At 42.1% G+C, this 16,101-nt stretch overlaps 1 protein-coding gene across 13 annotated transcripts in view; it reads left to right on the forward strand.

Moving 5' to 3' along the window:
* The first annotated feature begins 6,286 nt into the window (after window positions 1-6,286).
* The window catches only part of HMOX2 (heme oxygenase 2), a 35,293-nt gene continuing 25,478 nt past the window's right edge, over window positions 6,287-16,101 (forward strand). For 3 of the 13 annotated variants that reach the window (XM_072607497.1, XM_072607520.1, XM_072607504.1), the window contains exon 1: window positions 7,485-7,786. The gene's annotated coding sequence lies outside the window, so the exon portion shown is untranslated. Of the gene's footprint in view, window positions 7,887-16,101 lie in introns of all 13 variants that reach the window. The other 10 variants (XM_072607483.1, XM_072607558.1, XM_072607577.1 and 7 more) reach the window with 8 other exon arrangements.

Below are 16,101 nucleotides of genomic sequence, written 5' to 3' on the forward strand. Positions count from 1 at the left end.
TTCTGGTTGGAAAATAATTTTTTTCCTCATTTACCTATTATAATAAATTTTAAGAATTGTAGGGAAAGGGAATTTTTATATAGTCTCTGGAATCAGTGAGTTCAAATTTGATAGTAATTTTTGATTAGCTTATTGTATTATGGTGATCTTCAATTAAATACCTTTTATCTCCTTCCCCCCCCATCCAGAAAATTTGCAAAGTTGACAAAAGAGGAGAATGTTTAAATGTTGGAGGGGTTATGAGAAGACTGGCACACTAATTCATTGTTGGTAGAGCTATGAGACAGTACAACCATTCTAGAAAGCAATTTGGAATTATGTCGATAAAATAACTAAAATGTCTATACCAACTGACTCAGAGTTTCCATTACCAAGCTTATTCCCTAAGGAGGTCACCGATTATGAGAAAGTCTCCATATGTACCAAAATATTTATAGCAACACTTTTTGTGTTAGCCAAGAATTGGAAACAAAGTAAATTTCCATATACTGGGGAATGGCAAAATAAAATGTGGCCTATAAATATGATGGAATGTTACTAGGTTGTAAGAAATGATGAATATGATAAATACATAGAAACATGGGAAAATTTACACTGTCAGATGCAGAGTGAAGTAAAGACAGCCAATGACGTATGTACAAGACAACAACGTAAACAGAGCAACCACAAAACAGTCACGTTGAATCCTGCAAAATTTCCAAGAATGAGAATGACTCCAAATAATCGATGTGAACAGTTAGTCTAACCCCGCCTTTGCAGAGTTCCCTGGGAACGATGGCGCATTGCATTTATTTTTAGCTTTTATTGATTAGTTTTGCTGGGGGTTTTTATCTTTTCCTCCTTTTTTCTTCTTTAAAAATTATTTTATGGGATGGCACTCAAGGAGAGGGAAGGCTATTGGGAGAAGTTATGGTGATAAAAGAAGGTATCAATGAAATTTTATTTTTAAAAAAAGACTTAAAAGGTAGGCTGAAGCCATGTTTTGAAGGGTCTTAAATGGAAGAGTTTTTATTTGATCATAAAGGAGATAGGGAGTTACTGTAGTTTATTGTTTAGAGGAATGACAGAGTCAAATCTATGCTCTAGAAAAATCACTTTAGTAGTTGTGTGAAGGCTAGACTAAAGTGGGGAGACATTAGAGTGCAATTAATTCATGTGGGCCTACAGATTAAAGCTTGTTAAAAGCTAAGTGCTCTCTATTTTCTTTCCTATGTTTGTCCTACCTTTCCTAGTGTGAGGTTCATTCTCTTTGATCTTTTATTCAGGGGTTGATAATTCACACATATGCTGATCTTTTGGGGCCTTTTTTTAAATACCATCATTGTGCATGAGACATCCAAACTGTGCGATTCATTAATGATGCTATTTACTAGTAGCTGTTTCAAGTAGTTTCTTAGGTTGCTCATCTTGGAGAGGGTGATTGGAGTTTAGAGTTGCATATTCCGCTGAAATTTTAAAAGCAGTTTAATCCTCTTGCTGAGTTTCTTCCTCAGACACTAAAATGGTTTTTGAAGCCTCATTTCTCTGTGTCTACTACTGAGTTAGGTGATTCAGTAGATAGTGTTGGGTCTGGAGTCAGAAAGACCCAAGTTCAAATTTGGCCTCAGTCACTTAGTAACGGTGTGGCCCTGGGCAAATCACCTCTGCCTGCCTCTGCCTCTGCCTCCTCCACTGTGAAAAGGGGGTAACGATAACTTGCCTTCCAGGATTTTTATGAGGATCAGATGAGTTAATATTTGTAAAGTGTTTTAGCACACTCTCTGTCACTTAGTAGGTACTTGCTACATGCTTGTTTCATTTCTTCCTGAGGTCTTGGGTTTGAGTGAGCAACCTAGGAGTTACATTGAATGTCTGTACTCCCCTCTGTGGTCTCCTGTCCTTCTGTAAGTAATGGATGCTTTTGTAGGTATCTGTCCATGATTTTCCCAGGAAATTTTAGGTATACTATGTATGATTTGGCTGATATTTCTTGCGAAGGCCATAGAAATCTCATTGTCTTAAAAGCTACAAAAGTGTATACAACATGTTTTTTCCCAGTAAAATGACCAGAATATAATCATTAACTGCTGGCCAGTGCAACAGAATTTTTATCAACATGAATATCAGAGTCCCCAAAACTGATATCAAGGGATTAAGTGGAGAGGAAAATTAAGTCTTGTTTTCAGAAAGTCATTGAGAAACTTGGGAGAATGACTTGAAGGTGAGCAAAAGACAAGAGCAAAGATCAAGAGAGGGTTGTAAAAATGGATTCTTATCCTATTTAACGCATTCTACCATTTAGTGCTGATAAAGGGAAAACACAGGTTTGTAAAGGAAACTCACATGACTATTTTCCCTCAAAAGTTTCTGCCCCTAGAACCAAGAAGAAACAGTAAGGTTTTAGTGCAAGTAGCACCTGGTCTGGACTTCAAAGGCCTTATTCATAACTCTGATTCTTCCCCTTATTATGGGTGTCCCTTGGGCAAGTCCCTTAGCCTATTGGAGCCTCAGTTTCCTCATCCATAAAATGAGAAAATTTGACTTTCATTTGAAATATTTTTATCATAGAGGATCTTCAATTATTAGAAGAATTGTTACTTAGAAAGATGGTGGTGCCCTTAATAGTAAATGGTAATTGGGAAGATTCAGAGGAAAAGTTAATGAGTTGTGTTTAATTTGAGATGCCTATGGACATCCAATTTGAGACATCTAAAAGGTAATTGGTGATGCAGGATTGGATCTCAGGAAATAGAAAATCTGTCTATCTTTCTGTCTGTCTCAGAATCATCCACATAGAGATAATTGAATCTATGTGATTTGATGAGATTACAAGTGAGGTATGAAGAGAAAAAAGTAGAGGGCCCAGGAGAGATTGTTGGGAGACACCCACATACCTATGGAGAGGGAGGGTGAAAGTGAAGAGTTGAAGGAGATGGTTGTGTTATGAGCCTTTATGACTGGAAAGATGGTTATATCTTCAATGGTAATATGAAAGTTGGAAAGAGAGGAAAGTTGAGGAGAGAAATAGGTTCAGTTTTGGATATATTGTGTTCAAGAGGTTGGAAGTTCAGCAAAGGAGGGATTGACTTCAACCTGAGGTAAACGGTCAGTGGCCTCAGCATTAATTGATGATGGTCTGTTGAGAACACTATGGAAGTGTTCAGCCCATCTCTCTAGGATCATGTCCTTATCACTAATCAATGTGGCTCTATCAGCACTGAGTAGTTGTGATGCACCATAGGTTTTTGGTCCATTACAACAAATGGAGAACTTTTGAATGCTGTGGATAAGTTCACTTACCTTGATAGTGTACTTTCCAGGGATGTACACATTGACAGTGAGGTTGATGCACGCATTGCCAGAGCTAGCTCAGTGTTTGGGAGGCTCTGAAGAAAAGTTTGGGAGAGAAGAGGTATTAGACTGACCACCAAATTGAAGGTCTACAGAGCCATTGTGCTGACCTCATTGTTGTATGCCTGTGAAATATGGACAATCTACCAGCACCATACCAGGAAATTGAATCGTTTCCATTTGAACTGTCTTAGGAAGATTCTGAGGATCACCTGGCAGGATAAGGTACCAGACACTGAGGTCCTTGCTCAAGCTGAACTGCCAAGCATTCAAACTATGCTTCAGAGAGTGCAACTCCAATGGGCTGGCCACATTGTTTGAATGCAAAATGTGCTCCTGCCAAAAAAAGCTATTTTATGGAGAACTTGCATGGGGCAGGCGATTACATGGTATCCAGAAGAAACGATACATGGACACTCTCAAGGTCTCTCTCGAGAACTTTGGATTTGACTGTACAACATGGGAGACACTGGCACATGACTGCTCAGCATGGCGTGCCCACATAAGAAAGGTGCTGTGCTATTTGAGCAAAGCAGAATTGAGACAGCACAAAGTAAACACAGGATGCACAAATTTGGGATATCCACCCCAAATATTCACATGGACTATCTGTGCCCAACCTGTGGTAGAGGATTCCGAGCTCATATTGGTCTGATCAGCCACAGTCGGACACACTGAAATTTCACTTTACAATGGTGATTTCATTTTGGTCCTCTTTGAAAATGAAGGACAACAACCATCAGGAGGTGAATAGCATATTTCATCCTTATTCTTTTGAACTCTTGGTTTAGCATTTCATTAATCAGAATTCTAAACTCTTTCAAAATTTTTGCTCTGTAATGTTATCATCATTACATAGATTCTTCTCTTAGTTTTTTTTCCTGCTTTTGATCCACATCATTTCATAGAGGTCCTTCCGGACTTGTTGAAGGATGATATTTTTGTACATGGTCAAAGTAAGAATTTGGTTTTCTTGACTATAAATATGTTAAAAGGATTTTCTTTTCTTCTCTTTTTTTCCTGGAATCTTCTCCAGTTCTTCTAAAGCAACCATATCAATTAGCACAGGCCTTTGGGATCCCAACCTGAGAGCAGCTAAGCTTTTCATGTTTCTCTTGATTCTTATATTTGAAAGTCAGATTTTCTATTCAGCCTTGGTCTTTTCAACAAGAATGCTTGAAAGTCCTTTATTTCATTGAAATTCCATTTTTTCCCCTAAAGTATTATACTCAATTTTGCTGGGTGATTCTTGGTTTTAATCCTACCTTCTTTGACCTCTGGAATATCATAGTCCAAGCCCTTCGATCCCTTAGTGTAGAAGCTGCTATATCCTATGTTATCCTTATTGTATTTCCACAATACTTAAATTGTTTCTTTCTGGCTGCTTATAATATTTTCTTCTTGACCTCAGAACTCTGGAGTTTGGCTACAGTATTCCTAAGAGTTTTCCTTTTGAGGTCTCTTTCAGGAGGTGATCAGTGAGTTCTTTCCACTTCTATTTTACCCTCTGGTTCTAGAATATCAGGACATTTTCCTAGATAATTTCTTGGAAGATGATGTCTAAGCTCTTTTTTTGATCTTGGTTTTCAGGTAGACCAATAATTTTTCAACTTTCTCTCCTAAATCTATTTTCTAGATCAGTTGTTTTTCCAATGAGATATTTCACATTGTCTTCTATTTTTTCATTTTTTTGTTTTTGTTTTATAATTTCTTGATTTCTCATAAAGTCATTAGCTTCCATCTGCCCCATTCTAATTTTTGAAGAACTATTTTCCATTTGATTAATTCTGCTTTTTAAGGTATTTTTGTCATTGACTTTCTGGACCTCTTTTGCCATTCGAGTTAGTTTTATTTTTAAAGGTGTTATTTTCTTCAGCATTTTTTGGGGGTCTCCTTTAGCAAGCTGTTGACTTGTTTTTCATGATTTTCTTGCATCACTCTCATTTTTCTTCCCAGTTTTTCTTCCACCTCTCTTACTTGATTTTTAAAATCCTTTTTGAGCTCTTCCATGGCCTGACACATTTCATATTTTTTTGGAGTCTTTGGATGTAGGAACTTTGACCTTGCTGTCTTCCTCCAGTTGCATACTTTGTTCTTCCTCATCTGAAAGTAACCTTCTGTAGTCTTTTTTTTTCCTCATTTTTGGGCATTTCCCCAGCCAATTACTTGACTTTTGTGTCTTTTATCAAGTAGAGGGTATACTAACCCAGGCTTCAGAGGTTTTGTGCAGCTGTTCACTTCTCAGTTCCTCCAAAGTGGCATGATCAAGGGAGAGGTGTTTACTCCTGTCCTGGCCTGTGCTCTGGTCTGTGAGCAACCAAAAGCACTCTTTTTTGCCCTGGAACTGCAAGTAGGATTCCCTCTCCACAGCTGCCACCAGCTCCCAACTCTCCTCCTCACCCCAGGACCGCTGCTGAGGCCTGGACCCCAGATCAGCCTCTTAATTCTCCCACCATCTGTAGGCTGAGAGCTCCAGAAGTGGCCACTGTTGCCCTGGAACTGGGGCTGGGGCTGGCACTCAGGTGAGAGATCTTTCTCACTGATCTTTGAAGCTGTCTTTGGCGTTTGTGGGTTGAGAAGTCTGTAAACTACAGCAGCTGCCCATGATTCAGCAGCCTGAAGGCCGCTCCAGTACCGTTGGTGCCAGAGCAGCCCATGCTGGGCTGCACTCCACTCTAAGCCCGGTGCGATAGAGCCTTCCTGTCAGCCTTCCAGGTTGTCTTGGACTGGAAATGTGTTTCACTCTGTCATGTTGTGGCTTCTGCTGCATTAGAATTTGTTTAGAGTCATTTTTTACAGTTATTTTATGGGCTTTGGGGGAGAGCTGGAGCAGGTCCTTGCTTCTACTCTGCCATCTTCGCTCCGTAGGAGCGTTCTTAGATGAGGTTCTTAGATGAACTGACCCAAGGTTATTCTACTTGTAAGTGGCAAAACCAGGCTTTGAACCGAGGTCTTCTGTGTCCAAATTTTGTGTTCTTTTTCTCAAGCTATTCTGATGAGGCTAAATTGATAAAATCTAACCTCCAGTCTGCCCTCTTGGTATTCCAGTATTTTCATCTCCTTCCCCTCCTCAGCCCCCAGCTGTTTCCCATTCTTTTCAGGACTTGCTTGTTAAATAATAGCTAGATAGCAATAGTTTAAAATAAAAGGAGGGGGGAGAGTGCATTATAAAGGGGAATCAGAATTCTGTTAAGTCTGTAGATCTAAAGCAATGACTCTCTAATGGTGAAATTTCTGGCTGGAAGCAAGTTGATGAAGAGAAAGTTTTAGTGCCAACATTTATCTCCTTGTGAAGTTTCTGTTCTAACTTGTAGAGAGGAGTTGTGGGGCAAGAATCTAATTTGGGGAACATTCTCCCACAAGTGCAGGGCTCAAGGTATAGTGTTGAAAAGGGCACTGGCTAAAGGCTTCCATGGTTCTTAGTGCCGTGCAGGTTACTGGGCTCAATCTTGTTGCCTGAGTGGAAGTTTGGTTACTTTTATTTAGACTGAGAAGTTCCAGCGGTGGAGAGGAGGGTTTTTTCTGTTGTTTTGTTGGGTGCAGTTGAGGGGAAGCATGACTACATAATTTAGCCAATAAAACCAGCCAGGACTTGCACAACCAGGTCTTCCTAACCGCAAGGTCATGTCTCCGTTTGATCCTGTTGCCCTTCAGGAGAGACAAGCAGTTAACAGGGTTAATGAAGGAGACTGGCATAGGGCTGGGAGAAGGGAAGGTTTTTACCTATGTCAGACCGCACCTATTATGTGACTAGCCCTGCGTTACAAGTCAGGGGAAATGCGACGCAATGGCAATCACTAAAAGCATTTCCTGAGCATCTGCCATGGCTGTGCGTTCTGGAGACATGGGACACTCACAAGGAGCAAGGCAAGTTCGTATGTGACGGGCCAAAAACATGACGGAGACTCAGAAAGGGAAAAGAACTTCCTCCTTGGTCTTCTCAGACGAGGCATGAGTGCTAGAAGCAGGCAAAGCCAAGTCACCAACGAGCACGAGGTCAAGGAGAAACAAGCCCTAAAGACAGTCCTGCCCGCATCTACTCGGCACGGCTCCTACGCGCTTTAGAGCAGGGCGCTGTAAGCATATCCGTTGTCACTTTGTCACACTAGAGCGTCTCCCGCGCGCTTCTCGTGGGCTGGGGGTGCGGGTCCGCGTGAAGGACATTTAAGTAAAGGGGACTTTGTCGAGGGGTCGGATGCTGAAACAACTGGAAGGTCCAGACCCGTCTGTCTTAGCCTGGCCCCGGTCCCGCTTGGTCCTCCGGCCACAGCCCAGATTGGAAGGATTTGCGCGGAGCCGGCCGCCGGCGGCCCGCCCCGCGGCGAGCTGGGAGGAGCCGTTAGCGCCTCCCCTCCATGAATAATTAAGCAGGGGCCCGGAGCTCCGCCCCCAGCCGTGTTGCGTGGCCACTTCCGGCAGCTCCGGCGAGGCGGCGACGCCAGCGGACAGCAGAACGGTGAGCCGCTAACTCGCTCCGGCGCCGCCTCGATTGAGACCTTGGGTCGGACCCTCGTCCCCTCTCCCGGCTCCTGCCCGGCGGCCGCGTCCCCGTCCGTGTCAGTGACTCGGACCCCTCCCCGGGTGTCCCCTGGGAGACCCCGCGGGCCGGAGCGAGCGGGGCGGGAGGAGTGAGAGGGGACAGAAGAAGGAGGGAGCCGGGTCACGGCCCGTCCCGGCCGTTCGGCGGCGGGGCCTGGGGGGCGGGGGATCTCCCTTCCGGGGATCAGGCCCGGTGGGGGAGGGGGCCGCCGCAGAGCCGCGGGGGCGGGATGCGGCGGGGACCGGGCGGGCCCCGGGGAGGAGGAAGCGCGGTCCAGAAGGTGCCCGACTCGGCGGGGCGGGGCGGGCAAGGTGCGGAAGCGAGCTCCGGCCAGGCCGGGCCAAGGAGGGCTGCGGCCCCGGGAGCTCCGAGCCCCCGCAGAAGGGCATCTCGGGGCCCCGGGGCCGGGGGGGAAGTCGAGGCTGGGCTTCGGGGGGGGTGTGAAAGGCTCCCCTGGCTTGGCGTCCGGAGTCGGACTGGACGGAAGCCCGTGCGGGGGCTGGGGGTTCTGTATAACTGGGGTGAAGTGCGCCGTTGGGACCCGGCGTGTGTGGCACCGGGCTGGGCGCCTTGGCAGCTCGTGTCGGACGGAGCCCAAGGGGAAGCGGAGGCCGGGGGAGCGGAGGGAGGCCCCCTGGCCGTGCCCGGGCCCTGCCACAGGCTTGTTGTCTGCACACACCGTGTTACCGGCTGCGTGGGCTTCTCACCCGCACCCGCCTCCCCCAGGCTGTTAGTGAACCCCTTACCTTTTCTTCATCAGTGAGATAGGCTGCCCACCGCCTTTGCCCACCTTCACGAGGTGTTAGACGAGGAACGCAAAGCTGAGTCTTTGGTAGGTGGCTCTATTGAAGGGATCCCCTGGTGAGCTTGACCTCACTGGCACCAAGCCTGAACAGATTGCCCAATACAGGGTGTTAAAGGACAGTTTGCCCTTCCCGCTCTGCCAGTTTCTACAATGCCATACGAATTGTTTCTAATAATAATAAGTTTAACAACGTATGGATGCTCACCTGTACTGTATCAGTGTGGTGGTTATACAGATTGGTTGAGGGTAGATAAGTGGAATTGTTAGTTTGATGATGTCACTTTAACCTTTCCTCCCTTTTGATCTTGCTGAAAGGAGAATGGCATTTCCAGGTAGATGGTAATGTGAATCTAAACATGTGTTCTGGTATGTTTTAATTGAATAAATGTCTTTTTAGAGATATTTTCAAGGGAAGGAGAAGTACAGTAAGTTATTTCCAGTAAGTTATTAAGTGTACCATATAGAACTTGTTTGGGAACTAGATCTTTTTTGATCTCTATACTGAACACTTATTTTAGAGGTTATTCCTTACCTTAGATGTTCCACTGTGGAGTTCTGATACTCCATAGTTGCCAAAATGGTATTTTTAAAGCTTAGGCCACTTTTCTTGCTGTGTCCTAATGGTACCTACACTTACCTTTAGGGTACGTACAAACTTCTCTGTTTGGCAGTTGAAGTCTGACTACATTTCCAGGCTTATTACGCATCACTCCTCTTCACGAACCATACTGGCTTACTTAGTTCTTTGTATCTAACAATACATCTGTACTCTATGCCTTTTCACCACCTGTTCCCCCAACTCCCAGTGCCTGGAATGTACTTATTCCTGCACATCTACTTATTAGACCTCTCACTTCCTTCAATGCTTAGTTCAAGTGCTGTCTCACACTGAAAGTCTTCTTACATAGAGGCGGTTCCCTGGAAGGAGGACTGCTTGTCCCTTGACTGTTTACTTCGTATCCTCTTTGCACACATTTTGTTTTGACTTGTATGTATACATGTTGTTTCCTCCATAAAATGTATACGCCTTGGAAGGTAAGAACTGTTTGGTTTTTGTCCCCAGCACATAGCACAAAGTTGTTTGTCCTTTGTTTTCAAAGAGAACCAGTGACATCATGGGTGATGTCTTGACTTGTGTATGAAATCAGATTTAAGTGAGGCAGAGTTGTACCAAGTCATCAGCCTCACTCTCTTTTCTTGAGTCATCCAAGGCCAGTGGCTGGACACAAGTCAAGATGAATGGCAGTGTCCCAGGATGCAGTGTATTACCTTGGCATCTTCTGTGTCTGACCAAGCTCTGAGCACACCATAGAGCTTGCTTCATCATCCTTTATGGCTAAGGGAACAAATTGTTCTTACCTGTTCTCATCTCATTCCACTGGGGAAAGTCTTCACATGATTGGGGTAGATAGACCCCAAACCTATCAGTGAGTTGGGGCCTGTCAGTTCCCTTCAACCTAGTTTAGCCCATCTGCTGAAACAGTTTACCAGGGTTTGGCTACTGCACGTGGTACAGCTTCTTACGGCCACTGATGGGAACTGGGTGAATTCTTAAGGTAGATGAGCCCTGAAAAGGACTTGGCAAGACCTCCTACCAGGGCTGTTAGTTCTCCTGAAGACCTCATATACCCCTTAGCATAAAGTAGGCAGTTAATAAATGCTTGCTGGTTGATTTTAATCTTTTTGTCCTTTAGATCCAGCTTAACTCACTTGTCAGGGCAAGATGTACTTAGTACTTAGGAGTTTCTGAAAGAAGTTAAATGTAAGTTCCTAGTTCTTGGGTGAAAAACTACCCAGTAGATTTGGAAGTGGGAATAGCGTTGAAAACTTAATTTCATAAAAAGCTTTTAATTATTTTGGAGGAAGATGGTAATATTTCTACCAGGGTTAACTTGCTTTTCTGTTTAAAAATTTAAAAAAGGTTTTGAGTAAAAGTGAGCTAATCATTTTAAGCAACTATTTGGTGACACTGGAAATCTTGACTTCTTTTATTTAGAAAGGAAACTAAATCTCAGCTATGAGTTCCTTTTTTGTCCCTTTGGGAAGACCCATGATTGTGAGCTACTGTAGGATTACTTGCAGATGGGCAAGTGAATTATAAAGGAAACTTTACCAATATAATAACAGTAATAATTAGAAAGTAACATTTATCCGGCCCTTTCGGGTTTGCCACCCTCTTTACTTGTCTTATTTCATTGGATAAGCTAGGTTAAGGAGGAGCCCCTTTCTTTGTGTTTGTGAGATTTAATTAGCTTTAAGTGCCCTCAGTTTCTATTAAAATGGAGTTAACAGTGCTTTACTAGACCTAATAATGATGTGGTACCTTCCTGTGGTGGAGTGCCAATGGTTCACTTAAGGAATGGGTTTCCAGAGGTGGAGAAGGAAAATCAGTAAGGAAGGGTGAGAAAAAGAATTGAAAAGAGGAAAGGAAGTGTTGGAAGAGAAAAGAGGCATATGTGACATCTGAGCCGTGGCTCCTATGTAGCATTTGGCCAGCCTTTTATATAAACATGTTATCTTCACCCCTGATTTATTAGGCAAAGAAATATTTTGTTTTCTATTTACATTTTAACAAAACCTTAAAAGTGGTTTTTAAGAGTAGGAGCAGAGAAAAGTCTCTGCATTCTCACCATCCTCCGACTTCTGAAGATTTTCTTTTGAATTTCTCAGGCCAGGAGACCTGAACAAAGCAGTTTTCCTTTTATCCCTCTTTTACATGCTGAGCTGATCAAGTTGATTGTCCTTTTCCCCTATAAACAGTACTTAGTGTTCTGTGGCACTTTTTGTCCGTTGTCAGCTCTTACTTTCCAACTGCTATCTTGTATTGAGATTCTTCTTTTAATAGATATGTCCCTTTTTTCCTTCTCTGAAGTCAGGGGTTGGATTTTCCACCTTTCTGTTATATTTCCAGTAGCTTGCACATCATAGACATTCTATAAATCTTTAATATCATATGAAATATTACCAACTTAAACATCATAGTGTTCTATTACATGTACTTAAGCAGTAGCAGTCATCCAGCTGCAGAAGGGCTCCCTTCAATGAATTGTAACTGTGTTCTTTACAGAATATCTTCCATTTATTTGAGAAAGAGGCAAGTAGGGAGAAGGGCGCATCCTCAGAGATCTCACCTGAGGTGCTACCTCCCTACAGTCACACAGGTTAGGTCGTCCACAGAGCTGGGATTCGAGTCCAACTCCATTGCTAGTGTTCTCCCTCTGTGCTGTCTCTGGATCCATACTCTGTAATGAAAGAGTGTGTATATTGGGGAAGAGAAAGAAGAAAGGTGAAAACAGTAGGACTGGTAAAGTCATTCATTCCTTATTTGAGCTGGTTAAATTTTAACTGCACCCTCCTTTGCAGTAGGAAGCCAAGAGGAGAATCTTCCTGAGAAGGAACATCCAATAACTTTAGTATAGGTATTCAGTTAATTTAAACAAATTGACATCTTTCCCCTACTCATTTGTTTTTAACCTGCATAAAATTTCCAAGCAATTGATGAGTGACCAGTATTTTCATTAATTGCTACTAATGATGTGTGGAATACCAATGCTACAGATCACACTTCTTAGATTTTTGAAGAACTGAACAGGAGTTGAGAGAATTTAATGAAATGGGCAGAGGTGAGGGGTTAACGGCGGATGTTATTGCGTTATTTCTCTTGTCCTTCATAGCATCACAGAAATGTGAGTGCCAGAAAAAGGCCCCATTCACAGATTAAAGTAGTAAGGCCCGATGTAGGAAAGTAATTTGCTCATGGCCACACAACTAGTTAGAGGTCAGGATTGGGACTTGAACCTAGGGCTTCCAGATTACCTCTGTCCTCAACTCCTCATTACCTCTCAAGAAAAGATAGGAAGGACTTGCTTTAGTGTTCCTATACCGTATTCATTATGTAGTTATTAAGCCCTACAAGGTGTGTAGCAGTATGTTTGCCTCTACTGGGATGTAAGACAAATGAAACACAAGGTCCTGACCTGCAAGGAATTTATAATCTTCCTGGAGAGATATGATGTGTACACATGAAACAGGTAACCATGTAAGGTAGTGAGTACCAGTCTAAGTGATGTAGACCAATTTCCTAAACTAATTTGGCCATAGAAGTTGTTTGGTTTGAACCCATAAATTCTGGCCTGTGTAGTTTAGAGAGATGGAATACCCTTAAAGGGGAATGGAGTTGAAAAATTTTGCTTCATCTTACAAGTTAACAAGGATTTTTAAAAATTTATTTTTACTTTTTTTTGTCAACAAGGATTTTTAAGTGCTTATTATGTGCTAAGCAGCATGCTAAGCACTAGGGCTATAAGGAAAGGCAAAAATTAAGCATATACATACACATTTGCACACACTATTTTGGCAGAGATATTTTCATATATAATATTTTAGAAGAGAAACATTACTGGTATTGACATTTTCTGGCAACCTTGTTAATGTTTTATGGAACACTACTTCCATGGAACATAGTTTGGAAAATACTGCTATAAATAGTAAAGTGTTATTGGAGTTCACAGATGGGAAAGAAGCAATTGAAGAAGGACTGATAGAGAAAGTAGAAATTGAACTGGACCATGAAAGATGAGCTAGAATTTAGAAGTTGGGAGAGGAGGAAAGGGAAAAAGGAAGGAAGCAAGAGTAGACAAAAAAACAGGAAACTGGAAGAACAACCAGTGTGGGGCAAGTCTTTCATAGGATCATGGAATTAGAGTTTTACAAATGAGGAAACTGAGACAGTGAATTATTACTCAAAGTTACAAAGTTGATAGGGGACAAAGGAACTCAAATTCTTTGATTTCTAAACCCAGCATTTTATCCTCTGTGACATTGTGTCTCAGGTCATATATGTAGTCAGACCCACTTATTTTTTAGGTGAACTAACTGAAGCCAAAGAGATTTTTCCCAAGGTCACACAGATAATGAGTAGCAGGGTGGGCATTCAGATCCAGGTCCTTCAACTCCAACAATATCCCTCAACTACCACTTAAGACCTCCCTTCTGTAGGGAACCATTCTGTTTTTAGATCACATGATAAAAGTTTTCCTTACTTCACAGTTAAATCCAACTGTTTTTCTAATTCAATTCTCATCCTTTTTTCATTCCTGCTAGGTAGTGCAGCACTGGACCTGGAGTCAGTTAAGACCAGAGTTGAAATCTGGTCTCAGACTCTTACTAGCTATGTGATGCTGGGCAAGTCACTTTAACCACTTAACTTCTGTTTGCCCCAGTTTCCTCAATTATAAAATGGGAAAAATAACAAGACCTGCCTTGAAGGTTTATTGTAGGGGTCAAATGAGATAATATGTGTAAAGCACTTGGGCATATAGTAGATACTCTGTAAATGCTTATTCCCTTTCTTTCCTTCCCTTCCCTTCCTCTCATGGACAGTCCTTCAAATATATGAATTTGACATTTTCTCCCCCACCAAATAAGTCTGCTCTTCTCCAGGCTAAAGAGCCTAAATTTCCAATTAGTCCTTTTCTGATGTGGTCTCCGGTCTTTCTGCCATCTTGGTTGCCCTTCTAGATGTGATCCATTTTGTCAATGTCCATTCTAAAATACAATATACAAATACCTGAGTGGCATGGCACAAAGTAACTGTTAAAAAAAAAATCTTACTTTATTGATATCCTTGGTTTTTACAAGGCAGCTCTGTTACCTATAAAATAGAATGCTAGACTTGTAATCATTTCTAGTTACTATCCTGAGTTAGTATCCTGTTTCAGGCACCTAATAACTGGGTTACACTGAGCAAGTCACTTTATCTCTTTCACCTTAGTTTACAGTATCTGTAAAATGGGAGTGACAATAGTAGCACCAATTTCACAGTGTTATTTTGAGGATCAATTTAGCTAATATAGATAAAGCACACTTTAGTTTTATCACACATCTTTTTCCACTCCCCTCCCCACCAATCCTAAATAAAGATTTTAAATAGTTCAGTAGAACAAACCTATAATCAACTGAGTCTGATGTATACTGTCAGGAATCTATACCTGTATTCACCTACCTCTGCAAAGAAGGCAGAGAAATATATTTTCTGAAATCTTTTTGTGGACCAAACACAATCACTGTAATGATACAACATTCGATTTCAGTTTTTGAATCTAATTTTTCTATTCTTCTTGCTTCACTTACCTCACTTCATGTAAGCCTTTCCATACTTCTGTATCTGTTATGTTCCCCCAGCTCTATCATTTCCATTACATTCATGTACCGTGATTTGTTTAACTATTCCTCAGTGAAAGGACATCTCTTTTGCTATCACAGAAAGCGCTCTTGTGAGCATTTTGATGAATATGAGACCTTTTGTCTTTGAACTTGGAGTGTGTGTGTGTGTGTGTGTGTGTGTGTGTGTGTGTGTATAGCAGTGGGATCTCTGGGTTAGAGGGTGTGAATATTTCAGTGCCTTTTTTTAAGCATAATTTCAAATTATTTTCTAAATGGTTATACTAAATTTTAGTAGTAGATGACCATGCCTGACTTGCCACAACTTCTCCAACACTGGTTATTTTCATCTTCTGTTCTCTTTACAAGATATGTGAAGTGAAAGTCAAGTTGAATCGGCCAGCATTTGTTAAATGCCTCCTATGTGCCAATCATTGTGCTAAGTGCTGAGGATACCAAGAAAGACCAGAAATATAGTCCCTTTCACCAAGGAGCTCATGGTCCAATGGGAGAGACAGCATACAAACAGTTATGTACAAACAAAATATATACTGATTAAATTGGGGAAGTCTTAGTTAAGAACTGGGAAAGGCTTTTTGCAGAAGATGGGACATTAGCTGGAAGGAAGCCAGTGAATTGAGGAAGAGGAGATGACAGAGAGTGTTCCTAGACATAGGCGAGTGAAGATGCTTGAAGTCTGGGAACGATTGAGTATCTTGTTCAAGGGAACAGCTTGCAGGCCAGTGTCAGTGGATTGCAGAGTATTTGGAGACAAGTAGGGTGTAAGAAGACTGAAAGGGTGGGAAGGGGCCAATTTGTGAAAGGCTTTAAAAACCAAACAAAATTTTATGTGATCCTGCAGGTGATGGGGAGCTGCTGGAATGGACTAAATAGGGAAGGTGATACTGTCAGTCTTGTGTTTTAGGAAGTTCTTGAAAAGCTTACGAGAGGATGAAGTGGAGCAGGGAGAGACTTGGGGCCAGGATGCCAACCAACAGATACTGCAATAGTCAAGGGATAAGTTGATGAGAACCTGCACCAGATTGGTTATAGTGTCAAAGGAGAGAAGAGGGTTATATATGAGATGTTGCAAAGGTAGAAATAACAAGATTTGATAATAGAGAGAAAGCAGAAAATGGTGCCCAAGGTTCTGAACCTTGAGTGACTGGGAAGATAGTGGTACCCTCAACAGTAATAGAGATGTTAAAAAGGGGGGGGGAGGTTTGAGGGGGAAAGAAAATGAATTCAGTTTTGGACTACAGGA

This window comes from Notamacropus eugenii, chromosome 1 (assembly GCF_028372415.1).
Source record: "Notamacropus eugenii isolate mMacEug1 chromosome 1, mMacEug1.pri_v2, whole genome shotgun sequence".
In the NCBI taxonomy this organism is placed as follows: Eukaryota; Metazoa; Chordata; class Mammalia; order Diprotodontia; family Macropodidae; genus Notamacropus; species Notamacropus eugenii.